We start from the raw sequence: 20,597 nt of genomic DNA on the forward strand, positions 1-20,597 counted from the left end.
CTACTTCATGGTCCATGTGCACTCTACAGACCCAGTCAAATTTCCTTTCCCAGTCCATGTGTGCTCCACCGTCCCAGCCAAACCTCATTCCAAATGCACTCTAATGACCGAGTCAAATATCCTTCCACAGTCCATGTGTTGTACATAGACTGAGTCAAATCTCCTTCCACTGTCGGTGTGCACTCTACCAGCCCAGTCAAATTTCCTTGCGCAGTACATCTGCTCTCTAGCGACCCAGTCAAATCTCCTTGCACGGTACACCTGCTCTCTAAGGACCCAGTCAGATCTACCGCCACATTCCATTCCATGTCTGTAGAGCGCACATGTACTCGACCGACCCAGCCAAACATCATTCCTTGTGTGCTCTACCAACATAGTCAAATCTCCTTCCACAGTCCATGTGTGGTCTACAGACCCAGTCAAATCTCCTTACACTGTTCCTGTGCACTCTACTGACCCAGTCCAATCCCCACATTCCATTCCATGTCTATGGAGCGCACATGTACTCTACTGACCCAGCCAAACCTGATTCCAAGTGCACTCCACCGACCCAGTCACATCTCCTTCCACAGTGCGTATGCACATTACCAAGCCAGACAAATCTCCTTCCACAGTCCACGTGCACTCTTCCGACTCAGTCAAATCTCATTCCACAGTCCGTGTGCACTCTACCAACCCAGTCAAATTTCATTCCACAGTCGGTGTGCGCTCTACCGACCCAGTCAAATCTCCTTGCACCGTATATTTGCGGTCTACCGACCCAGTGAAACCTCCTTGCACTGTTCCTGTGCACTTTACCAACCCAGTCAAATCTTCCCTGGTCCATGTGCACTTTACTGACACAGCCAAATTTCCCTGCACAGTCCTGGTGCGTTCTCCCGACCCAGTCAAACCTCTTTCTACAGTCCATGTGCGGTCTGGAGGACCAATCAAATCTCCTTCCCCAATGCAAGTACACTCTGCTGACCCAGTCATAACGCCGTCCACAGTCCATGTGCACTCTACCAACCCAGTCAAATCTCCTTGCACAGTACGTTTGCGATCTACAGACCCAGTGAAACCTCCTTGCACAGTACATTTGCTGTCTACAGACCCAGCCAAATCTACTTCCACAGTGCATGTGCACTCCACTAAGCCACGCAAAACTGTAACCACACGCATGTGCACACTACTGACGCAGCCAAATCTTGTTCCAGTCATGTGTGGTCTACTGACCCAGTCAAATTTCATTCCACAGTCCATGTGCGCTCTACTGACCCAGTCAAATCTCATTCCACAATCCATGTGCGCTCTACCGACCCAGTCAGATCTCCTTCCACAGTCCATGTGCACTCTAGTGACCCAGTCAAATTTCCTCGCGCAGTACATGTGCGGTCTATGGACCCAGTGAAACCTCCTTGCACAGTTCCTGTGCACTCTACCGACACAGACAAATCTCCTTGCACAATCCCTGCGCACTCTACTGACCCAGTCAAATCTCTTTCTACAGCGCATGTGCATGCTACCGACCCAGTCAAATCTCCTTCCACAGTCCATGTGCACTCTACCGACTCAATCAAATCTACTTCATGGTCCATGTGCACTCTACAGACCCAGTCAAATTTCCTTTCCAAGTCCATGTGTGCTCCACCGACCCAGCCAAACCTCATTCCAAATGCACTCTAATGACCGAGTCAAATATCCTTCCACAGTCCATGTGTTGTACATAGACTGAGTCAAATCTCCTTCCACTGTCGGTGTGCACTCTACCAACCCAGTCAAATTTCCTTGCGCGGTACATCTGCTCTCTAAGGAACCAGTCAGATCTACCGCCACATTCCATTCCATGTCTGTAGAGCGCACATATACTCGACCGACCCAGCCAAATATCATTCCTTGTGTGCTCTACCGACATAGTCAAATCTCCTTCCACAGTCCATGTGTGGTCTACAGACCCAGTCAAATCTCCTTACAGTGTTCCTGTGTACTCTACCGACCCAGTCCAATCCCCACATTCCATTCCATGTCTATAGAGCGCACATGTACTCTACTGACCCAGCCAAAACTCACTCCACGTGCACTCCACCGACCCAGTCAAATCTTCTACTGGATTCCATGTGCACTCTACCGACGCAGTCAAATCTCCTTCACGGTCAATGTGCTCTTTAGTGACCCAGTCAAATCTGCTTGCACAGTACATGTGCATTCGACAGACCCAGTGAAATCTCCTTGCACTGTTCCTGTGCACTCTACCGACCCAGTTAAATCCCCTTCCACAATCCATGTGCGCTCTACCAGCCCAGTCAAATTTCTTTGCGCTGTAGATGTGTGGTCTACGGACCCAGTGCCCAGTGAAACCTCCTTACATGGTTCCTGTGTACTCTACCGACCCAGTCCAATCCCCACATTCCATTCCATGTCTATAGAGTGCAGATGTACTCTAATGACCCAGCCAAACCTCACTCCACGTGCACTCCACCGACCCAGTCAAATCTTCTACTGGATTCCATGTGCACTCTACTGACGCAGTCAAATACTGTTCCACTGTATATCGCACTCCACCCATGCAGTCAAATCTTCTCCTACATTCCATGGGCAATCTAACAACCCAGCCAAACCTCATTCTGTGTGCACTCAACCGACCTAGTCAAATCTCCTTCCACAGTCCATGTGTGGTCTACAGACCCAGTCAAATCTCCTTACACTGTTCCTGCGCACTCTGCCGACCCAGTCAAATCTCCTTCCACTGTCCATGTGCACTCTACCGACCCAGTCAAGTAGACTTCACGGTCCATGTGCGCTCTACCGACCCAGTCAAATCTCATTCCACAGTCCATGTGCACTCTACCGACCCAATCCAATCTCCTTCCAAAATCCATATGCGCTCTACCGACACAGTCAAATCCCCTTCCACAATCCATGTGTCCTCTATTGACCAAGTCAAATTTCCTTGCGCAGTAGATGTGTGGTCTACAGACCCAGTGAAACCTTCTTGCACGGTTCCTGTGCACTCTACTGACATAGCCAAATCTCCTTGCACAATCCATGCGCACTCTACCGACCCAGTCAAATCTCCTTCATTGTCCATGTGCACTCTACCGACCCAGTCAAATCTCCTTCCACAGTCCATGTGCACTCTACCGACGCAGTCAAATCTCCTTCCACAGTCCATGTGCAAGTACTGACCCAGTCAAAACTCCTTGCACAGACTGTCCGCTATAACTACTCAGTCAAATCTCCTTCCACAGTGCAAGCGCACATTACCAAGCCAGACTAATGTCCTTCCATGGTCCATGTGCTCTCTGCCGACCCAGTCAAATCTCCTTCATGGGCCATGTGGTCTTTAATGACCCAGTCAGATCTTCCACCACATTCCAACCCATGTCTGTAGAGCGCACATGTACTTGACCGACCCAGTCAAACCTCATTCCACAGTCCATGTGTGCTCGACCGACCCAGTCATATCTTATTCTATATGCACATTACCGACAAAATCAAATTTCTTTCCACAGCCCATGTGCACTCTACCGACGCAGTCAAATACTGTTCCACTGTACATCACACTCCATCCATGCAGTCTAATCTTCTCCTACATTCCCTGGGTAATCTACCGAGCCAGCCTAACCTCATTCCATGTGCTCTCTACTGACCCAGTCAAATCTCCTTACACGGTACATCTGCTCTCCAGAGTCCCAGTCAGATCTACCCCCACATTCCATTCCATGTCTGTATAGCGCACATGTACACTACTGACCCAGCCAAACATCATTCCAAATCCACTCTGCCGACCCAGTCAAATCTCCTTCCACAGGCCATGTGCTCTCTGCCGACCTAGTCAAATCTCCTTCCCTGGTCCACGTGCACTCTACCAACCCAGTCAAATCTCCTTCCACAGTCCGTGTGCACTCTACCAGCTCAGTCAAATCTCCTTGCATGGTACATCTGCTCTCTAGTGACCCAGTCAGATCTACCCCCACATTCCATTCCATGTCTGTAGTGCGCACGTGTACTCTACTGACCCAGCCAAACCTCATTCCAAGTGCACTCTACCGACCCAGTCACATCTCCTTCCACAGTCCATGTGCACGCTACCTACCCAGTCAAATCTCATTCCACAGTCGATGTGCGCTCTACCGACCCAGTCAAATCTACTTGCACAGTACATTTGCGGTGTACAGACTCAGTGAAACCACCTTGCACAGTACATTTGCTGTCTACAGACCCAGCCAAATCTACTTCCACAGTGCATGTGCACTCCAAAAACCCAAGCAAAATTGTAACCACACGCATGTGCACTCTACCGATGCAGCCAAATCTTATTCCAGTCATGTACACTCTACAGACACAGTCAAATCTCCTTCACGGTCCATGTGCGCTCTACCGATCCATCAAATCTCCTTCCACAGTCCATGTGCGCTCTACCAACCCAGTCAAATCTCCTTCACGGTCCATGTGCTCTCTAGTGACCCAATCAAATCTCCTTGCACAGGACATGTGCAGTCTACAGACGCAGTAAAATCTACTTCCGCTGTTCCTGAGCACTCTACCGACTCAGTGAAATCTCCTTCCACAGTCCATGTGCACTCTACTGACCCAGTCAAATCTCTTTCTACAGTGCATGTGCACACTACTGATCCAGTCAAATCTCATTGATCCAGTCAAATCTCATTCCACAGTGCATGTGCACTCCACTAACCCACGCAAAACTGCAACCACTCACATGTGCACTCTTGTGACGCAGCCAAATCTCATTCCACGTGCGCTCGACCGTCCCAGTCATATCTCATTCTATATGCACCTTACCGATAAAATCAAATTTTCTTCCACAGCCCGTGTGCACTCTACCAGCGCAGTCAAATACTGTTCCACTGTGCATCTCACTCCACCGAGCCAGTCAAATCTTTTCCTACATTCTGTGGGCAATCTACCGACCCAGCCAAACTTCATTCCATGTGCTCTCTACCGACCCAGTCAAATCTCCTTCCATAGTCCATGTGCACTCTACTGATGCGGCCAAATCTACTTCATGGTCCATGTGCACTCTACAGACCAGGTCAAATCTCCTTTCCCAGTCCATTTGTGCTCCACCGACCCAGCCAAACCTCATTCCAAATGCACTCTAAGGACCGAGTCAAATATCCTTCCACAGTCCATGTGTTGTACATAGACTGAGACAAATCTCCTTCCACTGTCGGTGTGCACTCTACCAACCCAGTCAAATTACCTTGCACGGAACATTTGCTCTCTAACGACCCAGTCTGATCTTCCGCCACATCCCTTTCCATGTCTGTAGTGCGCACATGTACTCGACCGACCCAGCCAAACCTTATTCCATGTGTGCTCTACCGACCCAGTTAAATCTCCTTCCACAGTCCATGTGTGGTCTACAGATCCAGTCAAATCTCCTTACGGTGATCCTGTGCACTCTACCGACCCATTCCAATCCCCACATTCCATTCCATGTCTGTAGAGCGCACGTGTACACTACTGACCCAGCCAAACCTCATTCCGTGTGCACTCTACCGACCCATTCAAATCTCCTTCCACAGCCCATGTGCACTCTACCGACCCAGTCAAATATACTTCACAGTCCATGTGCACTCCACTGACCCAGTAAAATCTTCTACTAGATTCCGTGGGCAATCTACCGACCGAGCCAAACCTCATTCCATGTGCACTCTACCGATGCAGTCAAATACTGTTCCACTGTACATCGCACTCCACCCATGCAGTCAAATTTTCTCCTACATTCCCTGGGTAATCTACCAACCCAGACAAACCTCACTCCGTGTGCACTCTGCCGACCCAGTCAAATCTGCTTCCACTGTCCATGTGCACTCTACCGACCCAGTCAAGTAGACTTCACGGTCCATGTGCGCTCTACCGACCCAATCCAATCTCCTTCCAAAATCCATATGTGCTCTACCGAAACAGTCAAATCCCCTTCCACAATCCATGTGCCCTCTACCGACCAAGTGAAATTTCCTTGCGCAGTAGATGTGTGGTCTACAGACCCAGTGAAACCTTCTTGCATGGTTCCTGTGCACTCTACTCACATAGCCAAATCTCCTTGCACAATTCATGCACACTCTACCGACCCAGTCAAATCTCCTTCATGGTCCATGTGCACTCTACCGACACAGTCAAATCTCCTTCCACAGTCCATGTGCACTCTACCGACTCAGTCAAATCTCCTTCCACAGTCCATGTGCAAGTACTGACCCAGTCAAAGCTCCTTGCACAGACTGTCCGCTATAACTCCTCAGTCAAATCTCCTTCCACAGTGCAAGCGCACATTATCAAGCCAGACTAGTGTCCTTCCATGGTCCATGTGCTCTCTACCAACCCAGTCAAATCTCCTTCACGGGCCATGTGGTCTTTAATGACCCAGTCAGATCTTCCACCACATTCCAACCCATGTCTGTAGGGCGCACATGTACTTGACCGACTCAGTCAAACCTCATTCCACAGTCCATGTGCGCTCAACCGACCCAGTCATATCTTATTCTATATGCACATTACCGACAAAATCAAATTTCTTTCCACAGCCCATGTGCACTCTACCGACGCAGTCAAATACTGTTCCACTGTACATTACACTCCATTCATGCAGTCTAATCTTCTCCTACATTCTGTGGGTAATATACCGAGCCAGCCAAACTTCATTCCATGTGCACTCTACCGACCCAGTCAAATCTCCTTATGCAGTTCCTGTGCAATCTACCGACCCAGACAAATCTCCTTACACGGTACATCTGCTCTCCGGAGTCCCAGTCAGATCTACCCCCACATTCCATTCCATGTCTGTAGAGCGCACATGTACACTACTGACCCAGCCAAACGTCATTCCAAGTCCACTCTGCCGACCCAGTCAAATCTCCTTCCACAGGCCATGTGCTCTCTGCCGACCTAGTCAAATCTCATTCCCTGGTCCACGTGCACTCTACCAACCCAGTCAAATCTCCTTCCACAGTCCATGTGCACTCTACCAGCTCAGTCAAATCTCCTTGCATGGTATATCTGCTCTCTAGTCACCCAGTCAGATCTTCCCCCACATTCCTTTCCATGTCTGTTGAGCGCACATGTACTCTACTGACCCAGCCAAACCTCATTCCAAGTGCACTCTACCAACCCAGTCAAATCTCCTTCATTGTCCATGTGCACTCTACAGACCCAGTCAAATCTCCTTTCCCAGTCCATGTGTGCTCCACCGACCCAGCCAAACCTCATTCCAAATGCACTCATGACTGAGTCAAATATCCTTCCACAGTCCATGTGTTGTACATAGACTGAGTCAAATCTCCTTCCACTGTCGGTGTGCACTCTACCAACCCAGTCTAATCTCCTTGCACGGTACATCTGCTCTCTAAGGACCCAGTCAGATCTACTGCCACATTCCGTTCCATGTCTGTAGTGTGCACATGTACTCGACCGACCCAGCCAAACATGATTCCATGTGCGCTGTACTGACCTAGTCAAATCTCCTTCCACAGGCCATGTGTGGTCTACAGACCCAGTCAAATCTCCTTACACTGTTCCTGTGCTCTCTAATGACCTAGTCAAATCTCCTTACAGTGTTCCTGTGCACTCTACTGACCCAGTCCAATCCCCACATTCCATTCCATGTCTTTAGAGCACACATGTACTCTACTAACACTTCTTTACACACATAGATATAGCAAAAGGTTTGTGACAGAAACTTGGGCAATTACAATAGTTTCAAATGGCTTCAAAGGATAGCGACCATCGTTAATGATTTAACAATTAGACAGGACAATGTCAATGATTTAGCTAGTAGACAGGACAATGTCAATGGTTTAGCAAGTAGACAGGGCAATGTCAATGGTTCAGCAAATAGATAGTGTTAATGGTTACATATCCTGGGCAATGCACACACAAATAGTTTTTTCTCTTAGATTTTGCCACTGTACCTGACATCCGGAGACCTTTAGTCTGGGAAGGTAGCACCGGCCCTTTGATTTGCTAATTTATGTGCTGGCTGCGTGACTGTTTGGGGACTTTCTACAGTAATTTCATTATACATGGATTTTAAGTTTATTTCTCTCATAAGTATAGATGTATTTTATTCTTCCACAATCCCTCCTTGTTAATCTTTTAGATTAATACCAACAAGGAATAGTATCTTCATCATCAAAAGGGGGCTCATAACCATAAGGAAAAGGCTGATCCCTGGCAGGGTAAACTTTTTCTCCCCATCAGTGGGTTTCAATGGGGCCAGTGCGTATCAATTGAGGGACAAAGGGAGTTCCTCCTAATCCAGTGGTGACTCCAGTCATAGCTCCATTAATACACTGGATACAGCAAATCCTCATAGTAGCACATGCAGAACACCCTATAACACCTAATAAAACTAACCCAATTAAAACATACAACAGCCAACTTCCCCAACTGGAGAACCATCCCGTTACTGTAGCCCACCAGAAATCCTTGTTATAAGAATTGCTCAACCTTTCCCCAACTTTCTTTATTTCTCGCACTTTATCCATAACATGCTGTCTTAGGTTCGTAATTTTTTCAGAAACATCAGGCACATAGGTGCAACATTCTGAGCCTATTATGGCACAAGTGCCACCTTTTTCAGCTAGGAGGAAATCAAGGGCCATTCTATTTTGTAGAGCTGTCAGGCGTAGGGCTATCATTTCAGTAGTGGTAGCTGAAATCTGTTTCTGAGTCTCAATAAAAGCATCAGCTGTCGAATTGGCAAATTTTTCAAGCGCAGCTGCCAGGTTGATAACCTCTCGGGAGTTACGTGCAGTTCCATAAGAGGGAATAGCAATTATTCAGAATCGTTCAGATTTCGAGATGTCACGGCGATGTAGACGCAGATGCGGGTGAATATCTGATGCTATAGGACTGCCGGACAATGTTTTTTTTTTACAACGAGTGGTGTGGACCCAATCTTCCTTCCCTTTAATCTTCAGGGCCGTTCGAGTTGTTAGCAGCACAAGGTAGGGTCCTTTCCAGCCTCTCATGCAATTCAGCTGCTGTTTTGCATAGAGAAAAATGAGTACAAATCCAACATTCAGTCCAATGAACTTGTGAGACTATGGCCTGTACTCATTGAACCGCAGAATTGATAGTCCATGCCCCCACAAGGACCACGCAGAACAGGATCCAAATCAGAGTCAGCATTCCAACAGCTCAGTTAAATTTCTTGCACAAGCACTTCCATCCGAGGTCTGCGTCCGCTTGACGTGCGATGTGTGGATCCACAAGGGCGTCCTTCAACCTTTACGGCCATTTGGGTGGTGAGCAGGACTTGGAAAGGCCCCTCCCATCAAGGTTCCAAACAGTTCTTTCTCCTGAAGGTCTTTAGTAGGACTAGGTCCCCGGGCTGGTATTGATGGTAATCTTCAATGGTGGGCTTTTTCTGAGCTTCTACTACCCGTATATGCAAGCTCTTGAGACAGTTAGGGTGAGAGCGCATAGTCATGAGCGCCAAGGGTAGAGCTTCAGGCCCTTTCAAACTGGTTTCTTCACATAATTTAGCTAGTTTGTTTTTCAGAATACCATTTTGTCTTTCCACCGCCCCAGTAGACTGGGGGTGGTATGGGCAGGCAAGGTGATGGTTTCATTGTAAGGCCTTCAACAGTTCCTTTATCACTTCAGCAGTAAAATGAACAACAATTTTACAACAACAACAGCATCATTTCATCGGGTGGGATATGTCTCCATCCATCGCGAGAACAAACATACTAGAACTAAAACATAATTATATTCCATACACTTAGGCATTTATATAAAGTCCATTTGTAGGTGTACAAATGGGCCCCATGGCTGGGGTCCCGTACCAGCAGTCACTGTGGACATCTTGTCTGTGTTATGTCATTGACATAGGTATGACAGGTATTACTAATACAATGCCTATTATCATATTACTATTCACTATACATTCAACATTCATTCTACATACACGTGTTAAACCCCTGAGCTGGCAACTGTCAAAGTCATGATTCTTGTGTCATGAGAGATTCAATAAATGTTCATTAGTTACCCATAAAGGGACTACCCTTTCTTTAGTCTGTCTTAAATTTTCTCGGAGTTGTTCCAGTGCCCAAGATCCATAGGTGTTGCACACATCATTTCTGCTTGCTTCGTCTGAAATATTTTTCCCTATTTCAATTAATTTATTGATAGTCCCTGCATGACTTTCGAGCATGGTAGCCAGACTTTGGATTAACCAACGATGTCCCTATACTGAATATCATAGGGGCATCATTTATCAGGCTGCGCTTAACGCGGTTCCCTCCCAAGCCTGATCACATCTCGCCACTGAACTGAACTGCTTCAGTCATCAATTGGCGCGTCAGAGCCATATAGAGTGCTTGGGTATGGGTTGAGCACCACTGGGGCAGGACGACACCGGATACATTCAAGACTACGGGTACCAGCTCATGGTGTACATTATCATACAAAACTTCTGATTAACCAGTACCAACCCATTCATCGGTCCTGGATGCATAGCCGGACAAGATGGATCAGTCGTTTGAGGGGCTTCAATTATCTCTACTCAGACTGTGAAAGTAGAGGTGGGAGGTGGCTGGGTAGTGGCGGACCTCCCATGCCCGGTCTGAAGCAAACCCTTACTACAATTTGAAAGCACTTGTTCTCCTGTCACATTTATCATTTCCTTTTGCGTGTCGCATTCGGCACTGTCCATGCTGTACCAAAGATCCTCCTGTGGAGCAGTGATGATCCCCAACCTTGTTGCCAGTACTGATAGGCCCACAACTAGGATCAGGCCCACGACCAGGATCATGGATCTGTGGAGACATTAACATCGGCTCCCATTCTCTGGGTTACCGCTTGGTCAATTGTCATGTATCTTTAACTGTGTGTAATGCCTCCATTTACTTCCCGTTCTCGCATGTATCATTACCTGGTATGGTCCATTGTTGCTCTTTGGTTTTGCCTGTTTCCATATCCTTAATCATCTTCAGTCTTTAACTTCCCCTCTCAACTCATGTAATTGCCTACTTAATTCCCTTACATTGTCCTGTATTTTTCCTTTCTGTGGCCCTACACTCCTACTATAAAGCCTTCAGGTAATCGCATGGCTCTTCCTGTTATCATTTCAAATGGGGTGAACCTGTTGGTCCTGCTTGGGGTAGCCCACAGTGTACTAGAATATTGGGCTGTTCCCTGTCTCTTGATTGATGTTTTTTTTTAGTTCATCCTTTCCACCATCCCTGGACTCTGGGAATGGTAAGGAATATGGAATTTCTGTTTAATCTCCATAAACTTACACACTTCTTTAATGACTCTCCCTGTGAAATGAGTTCCCTGTTCTGAATTCATCTGGGTAGGCACCCTGACTCCTTCCAGTTTACTTTCTCCTGCTGCTGTCTCATGTCAGACCTCAATTCCTTAAACAACTCTACAATACACCTTCTTATCCTTTCTTTCAACGGCTCAGTATCTTCACTTCCAGTGATGGTTCTCTCTGGGAACCGCTTAACTCTGCCTGTCATCAAGGTGTTAACCCTATGGTTTTACTCCTTGTAGCTTGCAGGCACATTAATATAATCAGTAATACATTTATTTAGCCTTTTTCCAGCTTTCCCTTTACCTGTATCCATCTTGTGGTAAATTGTTGTTAAGTATTATTTTTCCTTACATTTCAATTCCTGATCTACAGATTCCTCATAGTTTTACTTCTAAGTTTTCTTTCCTGACCATGATCATCCTAAGGTTTTCTTGAGTTCAGTTTCTCTATTGTCTTGATTGTTTAAAATGTTTCCTTACTCTTTAGGCCATATTAACTATTCCATTTCAACGGGGATTTCAATCTCTAGATCTTTGCTTATCTCCCCCAGTGCAGTTCCAATGCCTCAGTTGATGGCCAGATTATCAAATTCATTTCCCTTAAAACAGTTGTACATTATGTCCTCTTTCCCTGACTCATTCTCCTACTTTCCTCATACCAGTTTACACTTGCAACAGCTACCATCTTATCTTGTTCAGGTTGCCTGCAGAGACTTTAAAATAAATAAAATATTCTCATAACAGCTTTAAAAACAGAAATCTATATTGGTATTGACATGTTTTCCCTCCTTTTCTTCTTCTCAAAGATTTTATTGTCTTAAAAGTAACCCACTAAATCGTGTCTGACCCTTTTTCTTTTAGAATTATACCAGATTCATTAACTCGGCCAAAAATTGGATTTCTGTCAAACTTTGCCAAGGTCTTGAGCAGATTTCCTTTAATATTTAATTCATCTCTTCATAAGAAACCCCTTTTTATCAATTGGAACCACCTAGACCTTGTGTTTATGTCTTTTCGTTTTCCTAGAATCCTTCTGAATTTCAAGTAATTTCTTTTTCTCAGAATTTTAGAATACAAACTGGTATGTATTAATCCCAATCAGCTTTGAAGCTGATGATGAGGGTTATTCCCTACTAGTCTGCAAGGGGGTGGTACAAGGGTTGGTTCATCTCAAACAAAGGCAAGCCCTGTTTTATCTTTACACTACCTTCAAATTACGATTTTTGCCAGAAATCTCAACTCAAACCTTATACTCAAAACTCTGGAATATTTGAATAAACTTTTCCTTTAATCTAATATGGGGCTTTCGACTCTAAAGTGCTCAACTACACACACAAAAGACAATTCAGGGAAGAAAACACATTAAAGCTCACATACAAATGCTTCATTGCACACAAACAAACACATAGACAAAGGTATGTATCGATACTCCTATAATATTGATAAAAACAAAAAAAACGGCGGATGCTGGAAATCCAAAACAAAAACAGAATTACCTGGAAAAACTCAGCAGGTCTGGCAGCATTGGCGGAGAAGAAAAGAGTTGACGTTCCGAGTCCTCATGACCCTTCGACAGAACTTGAGTTCGAGTCCAAGAAAGAGTTGAAATATAAGCTGGTTTAAGGTGTGTGGGGGGGGCGGAGAGAGAGAGAGAGAGAAGTGGAGGGGTGGGGTGTGGTTGTAGGGACAAACAAGCAGTGATAGAAGCAGATCATCAAAAGATGTCAACAACAATAGAACAAAAGAACACATAGGTGTTAAAGTTGGTGATATTATCTAAACGAATGTGCTAATTAAGAATGGATGGTAGGGCACTCAAGGTATAGCTCTAGTGGGGGTGGAGGGAGCATAAAAGATTTTAAAATATTTAAAAATAATGGAAACATGTGTTCTTTTGTTCTATTGCTGTTGACATCTTTTGATGATCTGCTTCTATCACTGCTTGTTTGTCCCTACAACCACACCCCCCCTCCACTTCTCTCTCTCTCTCTCTCTCCGCCCCCCCCCACACACCTTAAACCAGCTTATATTTCAACTCTTTCTTGGACTCGAACTCAAGTTCTGTCGAAGGGTCATGAGGACTCGAAACGTCAACTCTTTTCTTCTCTGCCGATGCTGCCAGACCTGCTGAGTTTTTCCAGGTAATTCTGTTTTTGTTTTTTTTCTCCTATAATATTGACCTTAACTCTAAATGAAGCTTCGAGTAGCATTGGGGGGAAATAAAGGGATCTTGAAGGCTCCACCTATAGGGACCTTCAAACTGACAAAAGCTCACATTTTCTCTGTTGCTGCTTGTCAATTGCTTATTAACCCCCTAGGGGTACCCTTTCTCTCTCTCTTGCTCTCTTCAGCACAAACAGCTCTTGTAACTTAGATCAATTCATTTTTTTTAAGTTATAGAAAATTCAATAGCGGACTACTTCCCTTAAAACACATTATAAGCACTCAAATCTGTTCCGATTAAAAGTTCCAGCTGGTGGGAAGCTCTCTCCTTTACTTTGAGTCCATTTAACCCAATCAGAAACATATTGGACAATTTCAGGACCGTAATGGACATACATATAAGCATTTGGGATTCCCTTCAAAGGGGGAACCTGGGGTTTCTTTTGATGTCATATTTCCCACTTTACTTAATAATATACACAAAAGAAAACACGGAAATTACTTACTTTCACCTCCAGGGGACTCGAACCCCTGGGTATACTACTACTTTTTTCTTTTTCTTACCCATCTTCAAAGTTCCTAATTTAAGCTCCAGTTTCACTGGTTTCAGTTTGTTCTTAGTACTTTGAGAAGCAGGGAGAGTGGCAGAGCCCGCCCTGCTGTTTAGACCTCCCATTTTTCTGAAAAGAAAACACAATTAACAACGCGGCGCGTTTCCTACCCCATGCGCTCACCGGTGTTAAGAGTTCCTTAACAAGTCCTCCAGTTCCTTGGGTTTTTTTTTTGAGTCTGGTCGGTAGCTACCCTTTTTCAAGCACTCCTCCTTTCAGCTAGGATGCTTTACATCCCCCTTTCACCTCTCCAACTTAAGATGTAGCTGGGACACTATTTAACTGCATTCCCCCTTTCAGCTAGGATGCAGTTCGTACTCTCCCCAACTTAGGACAGTCTCTCCCTTTCTCCGCAAGGGTTCTTGTTCAGAGATCCGATGGTCCAGGTTTTCAATTACCTCTCCAACTTAAGAGGCCACAGGAATTCAGGCGGATCCCACCTTTGTCGCCAATTTATCGCGGAAATCGGAGTGAACGCTCAGACCCAGGAGGTTTGTCTAGGAAGCCTTTTATTAAAATCATGATATCACGGAGAGCCCAGCAGCTTACAGTGGTTCTGTTGAAAGGTCACGAGTACTCGAAACGTCAACTCTTTTCTTCTCAGCTGATGCTGCCAGACCTGATGAGTTTTACCGGGTAATTCTGTTTTAGCTTACAGTGGAGCTAGCTGGCACTCTGACTAACACTTATTACACACATAGATATAGCAAAAGGTTCGTGACAGAAACTTGGGCAATTACAATAGTTTCAAATGGCTGCAAAGGATAGCAACCACCGTTAATGATTTAACAATTAAACAGGACAAGGTCAATGGTTTAGCAAGTAGACAGGACAATGTCAATGGTTTAGCAAGTAGACAGGGCAATGTCAATGGTTCAGCAAATAGATAGTGTTAATGGTTACATATCCTGGGCAATGCACACACAATTAGTTTTTCTCTTAGATTTTGCCACTGTATCTGACATCCAGAGACCCTTAGTCTGGGAAGGTAGCACTGGCCCTTTGATTTGCTAATTTATGTGCTGGCTGCGTGACTGTTTGGGGACTTTCTACAGTAATTTCATTATACATGGATTTTAAGTTTATTTCTCTCATAAGTATAGATGTATTTTATTCTTCCACACAGTCAAATCTCCTTTCCCAGTCCATGTGTGCTCCACCGACCCAGCCAAACCTCATTCCAAATGCACTCTAATGACCGAGTCAAAAATCCTTCCACAGTCCATGTGTTGTACATAGACTGAGTCAAATCTCCTTCCACTGTCGGTGTGCACTCTACCAACCCAGTCAAATTTCCTTGTGCAATACATCTGCTCTCTAGTGACCCATTCAAATCTCCTTGCACGGTACATCCGCTCTCTAACGACCCAGTCAGATCTACTGCCACATTCCATTCCATGTCTGTAGTGCGCACATGTACTCGACCGACCCAGCCAAACTTCATTCCATGTGCGCTCTACCAACCTAGTCAAATCTCCTTCCACCGTCCATGTGTGGTCTACAGACCCAGTCAAATCTCCTTACACTGTTCCTGTGCACTCTAATGACCCAGTCAAATCTCCTTATGGTGTTCCTGTGCACTCTACCGACCCAGTCCAATCCCCTCATTCCATTCCATGTCTGTAGAGCGCACATGTACTCTACTGACCGAGACAAATCTCACTCCATGTGCACTCTACCAACCTAGTCAAATCTCCTTCGACAGCCCATGTGCACTCTACCGACCCAGTCAAATATACTTCACAGTCCACGTTCATTCCACCGACACAGTCAAAACTTGTACTAGATTCCATGGGCAATCTACCGATCGAGCCAAACCTCATTCCATGTGCACTCTACCGATGCAGTCAAATACTGTTCCACTGTACATCGTACACCACCCATGCAGTCAAATCTTCTCCTACATTCTGTGGGTAATCTACCAACCCACCCAAACCTCATTCCGTGTGCGCTCTATCGACGCAGTAAAATTTCCTTATGCAGTTCCTGTGCAATCTACCGACCCAGACAAATCTCCTTGCATGGTATATCTGCTCTCCAGTGTCCCAGTCAGATCTACCCCCACATTCCATTCCATGTCTGTAGAGCGCAAAGGTACTCTACAACCCAGTCAAACCTCATTCCAAGTGCACTCTGCCCACCCAGTCAAATCTCCTTCCCTGGTCCATGTGCACTCAACTGATCCAGTCAAATCTTGTTCATGTTCAATGCGCACTCTACCGACCCAGTCAAATCTCCTTCACGGTCCATGTGCACTCTACCAGCCCAGCCAAATCTCCTTGCACGGTACATCTGCTCTGTAGTGACTCAGTCAGATCTTCCCCCACATTCCTTTCCATGTCTGTCGAGCGCACATGTACTCTACTGACCCAGCCAAATCTCATTCGAAGTGCGCTCTACCGACCCACTCAAATCTCCTTCCACAGTCCAAGTGCACTCTACTGACCCAGTCAAATCTCATTCCACAGTCCATGTGCACTCTATAGACCCAGCCAAATCGCCTTCCATAGTGCATGTGCACTCTAACGACCCAGTCAAATCTCCTTCCACAGTGCATTTGTGCTCCACTAACCGACGCAAAACTGTAACCACACGCATGTGCATTCTACCGATGCAGCCAAATCTTGTTCCACAGTCCATGAGTGCTCTACCGATCCAGTCAAATCTCCTTCGCGATCCATGTGCACTCTAGTACCCAGTCAAATCTCCTTCCGTAGTCTATGTGCACTCTACCGCCCCAGTCAAATCTCCTTTGCGGTCCATGTGCCCTCTAGGACCCAATCAATTCTCCTTCCATAGTCCATGTGCACTCTACCGACCCAGTCAAATCTCCTTCCACAGTGCGTATGCACTCCACTAACACACGCAATACTGCAATCACAAGCTTGTGAACTCAGCTGACACAGCCATGGCTTGTTCCACAGTCCATGTGCACTCTACCGACCCAGTCACATCTCCATCCACATTCCATGTGCGGGCTACAGACCTAGTGAAATCTTGCACTGTACCTGTGTATGCGCACTCCACTAACCCACGCAAAACTGCAACCACACGCATGTGCATTCTACCGACGTAGTCAAATCTCATTCCAAGTGAGCTCGACTGACCCAGTCAAATAAACTTCACGGTCCATGTGCGCTCTACTGACCTAGTCAAATCTCCTTCCACAAGCCTTGTGCACTCTACCGACCAAGTCAAGTTTCCTTGCACTGTAGATGTGTGGTCCACGCACCCGGTGAAACCTCCTTGCATGATTCCTGTGCACTCTACTGACATAGCCAAATCTCCTTGCACAATCCATGCGCACTCTACCGACCCAGTCAAATCTCCTTCACGGAACATGTGCTCTATACCGATCCAGTCAAATTTCCTTCACGTTCCATGTGCGCTTTAGTGACCCAGTCAGATCTTCCACCACATTCCAACCCATGTCTGTAGAGCGCACATGTACTCGACCGACCCAGTCAAACCTCATTCCGCAGTCCATGTGCGCTCCACCGACCCAATCAAATCTCCTTCCACAGTTGATGTGCGCTCGACCGACCCAGTCATATCTTATTCTATATGCACATTATCGACAAAATCAAATTTCCTTCCACAGCCCAAGTACACTCTACCGACGCAGTCAAATACTGTTCCATTGTACATCGCACTCCACCCATGCAGTCAAATCTTCTGCTACATTCCGTGGGTAATCTACCGACCAACCAAACCTCATTCCATGTGCACTCTACCCTCCCAGTCAAATCTCCTCATGCAGTTCCTGTGCAATCTACCAACCCAGTCAAATCTCCTTCCACTGTCCATGTGCACTCTACCAACCCAGTCAAGTAGACTTCACGGTCCATGTGCGCTCTACTGACCCAGTCAAATCTCATTCCACAGTCCATGTGCACTCTACCGACCCAATCCAATCTCCTTCCAAAATCCATATGCGCTCTACCGACACAGTCAAATCCCCTTCCACAATCCATGTGTCCTCTATCGACCAAGTCAAATTTCCTTGCGCAGTAGATGTGTGGTCTACGGACCCAGTGAGACCTCCTTGCATGATTCCTGTGCACTCTAATGACATAGCCAAATCTCCTTGCACAATCCATGCGCACTCTACCGACCCGGTCAAATCTCCTTCATGGTCCATGTGCACTTTACCGATGCAGTCAAATCTCCTTCCACAATGCATGTGCATGTTACCAAGCCAGACAAGTGTCCTTCCATGGTCCATGTGCTCTCTACTGACCCAGTCAAATCACATTGCGTAGCACATCTGCTCTCTAGTGACTGAGTCAGATCTTCTACCACATTCCTTTCCATGTTTGTAGAGCGCACATGTACTCTACTAATCCAGCCAAACCTCATTCCAAGTGCACTCTTCCCACTCGGTCAAATCTCTTTCCGCACTCCATGTGCGCTATACGGACCCAGTCAAATCTACTTCCACAATCCATATGCACATTACCAAGCTAAACAAGTCTCCTTCCACGGTCCATGTGCACGCTACCGACACAGTCACATCGCCATCCACAGTCCATGTGCGCTCTACCCACCAAGTCAAATCTCCTTCCAAAATCCATGTCCACTCTACCGACCCAGTCAAATCTCATTCCACAGTCCATGTGCACTCTACAGACCCAGTTAAATCTCCTTCCACAATCCATATGCTCTCTACCGCCCCAGTTAAATCTCCTTCTACAGTCCATGTGCACTCTACCGACACACTCAAATCTCCTTCCACAGTCCATGTGCACTCTACCGACCCAGTCAAATCTCCTTCCACATTCCATCTGCACTCTACTAACCCATGCAAAACTGCAACCACACGCATGTGCACTCAACTGATGCAGCCAAATCTTGTTCCACAGTTCATGTGCGCTCTACCGACCCAGTCAAATCTCCTTCATGGTTTATGTGCGGTCTACAGACCCAGCCAAATCTCCTTCCCCAGTGCATGTGCCCTCCACTAACTCACGCAAAACTGTAACCACATGCATGTGCACTCAACCAACGCAGCCAAATCTTGTTTCACAGTCCATGTGTGCTCTACTGACCCATGGAAATCTCCTTCCATACTCCATTTGAACTCTACCAACCCAGTGAAATCTCCTTCCACAATCCATGTTTGCTTTCCTGACCCAGTCAAATATCATTCCAAGTTCCATGTGCACTCTGATAAAAACAAAAAACTGTGGATGCTGGAAATCCAAAACTAAAACAGAATTACCTGGAAAAACTCAGCAGGTCTGGCAACATCGGTGGAGAAGAAAAGAGTTGACGTTTCGAGTCCTCATGACCCTTCAACAGAACTGAGTGAATATAAGGAGAGGGTTGAAATATAAGCTGGGGGAGGATGCGGGGAGAGAAGTTGGGGGGGGGGTGGGTCTGTGGGGGGGTAGTGGGGGGTGTGGGGAGAGAAGTGGTGGGGGGGTGGTGTGGTTGTAGGGACAAGCAAGTAGTGATAAGAACAGACAATCAAAAGATGTCACAGACAAAAGAACAAAACACAGAGGTGTTGAAGGTGGTGAAAGTATCTAAACGAATGTGCTAATTAAGAATGGATTCTTCCGCACTCTCTCTCTCTCTCTACTTCTGCACTCTCTCTCTCTCTACTTCCGCACTCTCTCTCTCGACTTCCACACTCACTCTCTCTATTTCCGCACGCTATTTCCGCACTCTCTCTCTATTTCCGCACTCTCTCTCTATTTCCGCACACTCTCTCTCTATTTTCGCTCTCTCTCTTTGTCTATTTCTGCTCCCATTCTATTTTCTCATAATTTAACCCTTGGAGTCCCGATATCATTCTAGTAAACACACACTGCACTCCCTCTAAGGCCAATTTCTCCCTCCTAAGGTGTGGTGCCCAGAACTGTTCACAATACTCCAGGTGTGGTCTAACCAGGGCTTTGTGTAGCTGAAGCATGATTTCTACCCCCTTCTATTCTAGTTCTTCAGATGTAAAGAGCAGAATTCCATTAGCCGTTTTGATTTTTAAAATATTTATCCATGACATTTTAATGATCTATATATCTGGACTCCTAAGCCTCTTTGCACCTTCATTGTTTCTTGCTTTTCATCAGTTAGGAAGTATTCTAACCCATCATTTTAAGACCAAAGTAGAGTACCTCACACGAGGCCACATTGAAATCCATTTGCCACTGTTTTCGCCATTCATTTAATCTATTAATTTCCACCATCGCCTGGTAGTACGGAGCTTGAATATTTCTGAAAAGAGAGACATGTTGCTGAAGCTTTTCATCTTACACTCATCAAGACAATACAAGAATGCCAAATTTCAAACGATCTGAACAACAGGAAGAACGGGTGCTGATTGCTTGACTCTGATTGGCTGAGGCATTGCCATGGAAAAAGCAATGGGGAACTATAGGCTCCCCCAGATCCCGGGTAATTCAAAAGTTTGAAGGGTGTGGGTCCCTGCTTATAAATGTATATCGTTTCTAGCATAAGTTAATGAGCCATGTTACAACTAAAACTAATTATCTTAAATTGGTTGTTGGTGTAGCTATTAGCACACTTAGGATTGTACAAATGCTGTCCAATCAC

This window comes from Carcharodon carcharias, chromosome 10, assembly GCF_017639515.1.
Source record: "Carcharodon carcharias isolate sCarCar2 chromosome 10, sCarCar2.pri, whole genome shotgun sequence".
NCBI classification, from domain to species: Eukaryota; Metazoa; Chordata; class Chondrichthyes; order Lamniformes; family Lamnidae; genus Carcharodon; species Carcharodon carcharias.